Source organism: Strongylocentrotus purpuratus, unplaced genomic scaffold (assembly GCF_000002235.5).
Source record: "Strongylocentrotus purpuratus isolate Spur 01 unplaced genomic scaffold, Spur_5.0 spur5_scaffold_17, whole genome shotgun sequence".
In the NCBI taxonomy this organism is placed as follows: Eukaryota; Metazoa; Echinodermata; class Echinoidea; order Camarodonta; family Strongylocentrotidae; genus Strongylocentrotus; species Strongylocentrotus purpuratus.
In genome coordinates this window covers 29,714,379-29,715,253 of record NW_022145602.1, presented here as the reverse complement: position 1 = coordinate 29,715,253, position 875 = coordinate 29,714,379, and positions in this window count along the sequence as shown.

Sequence of the window (875 nt, the reverse complement as noted above, 5' to 3'; positions counted from 1 at the left end):
TCTTACTGTGAATGCTCTGAAGATGATACACTGACACAACCTTCCACATCAAGTCTGCAATATCTTGATCCTAATAAACCATAAGTCAACCATTGTGTAGTAGGGCCTATCTATGATAGTAGAGAACATCTAGGAGCCTATACATGTAACAGGTCCAACCATATGCACTTCAACATCCCCATACTCTGTCTTGACATGGTCTTTACATTGAGTCAAGGAGAACAGGTCAAGAGTATTTGACAATGTCTATGTTTGTCCATAAGACAAATCTTCTTTGTTTCCATCCGGTTTAATCACAGATCAGCCATTGATTCTATGATGATACAACACAAGATTGTTGACCAAAGAGATTGGGACGTACCCTCATAAGTTCAAGTCTAAGTCCCTTTATCAGTAGGACTTAGACCATGCTTAGACTCACTTGAGTATCCCCTTGTTGAAAGGACAAGGGTAGAGCCTGTCCTTATTGTTAGCAACCTGTTTGATCTGTGGTGATTAGACTATGTGAGAAAGCTGGGGAGGGGGGGGGGGGGGGTCATTAGTCAGTGAACTCTTCAATGGGAACCACATTCATTTAACTACATGAAGGGAATCATACTTTTTATCATACAAAAGGTCATGTTCAGCATGAACTGCATTCATATCTTGTTAAACAGATCTTTATTCCTTTGTTTTGAAAATTATTGAAATATAAAATATAAGGTTTACCATTTTATCATTGATATCATGTTACTTTCAAGAAACCACAGTACAGGCATTAGAATGTAAGAAAAGGGTAAACTCAAAGTGTTTTTCCTTGTATTCTTTGTCTTACGCTGAACATACTTTTGTTAGCATTATAACCCCAATGTGACAATGACTGACTCATCTTGTAC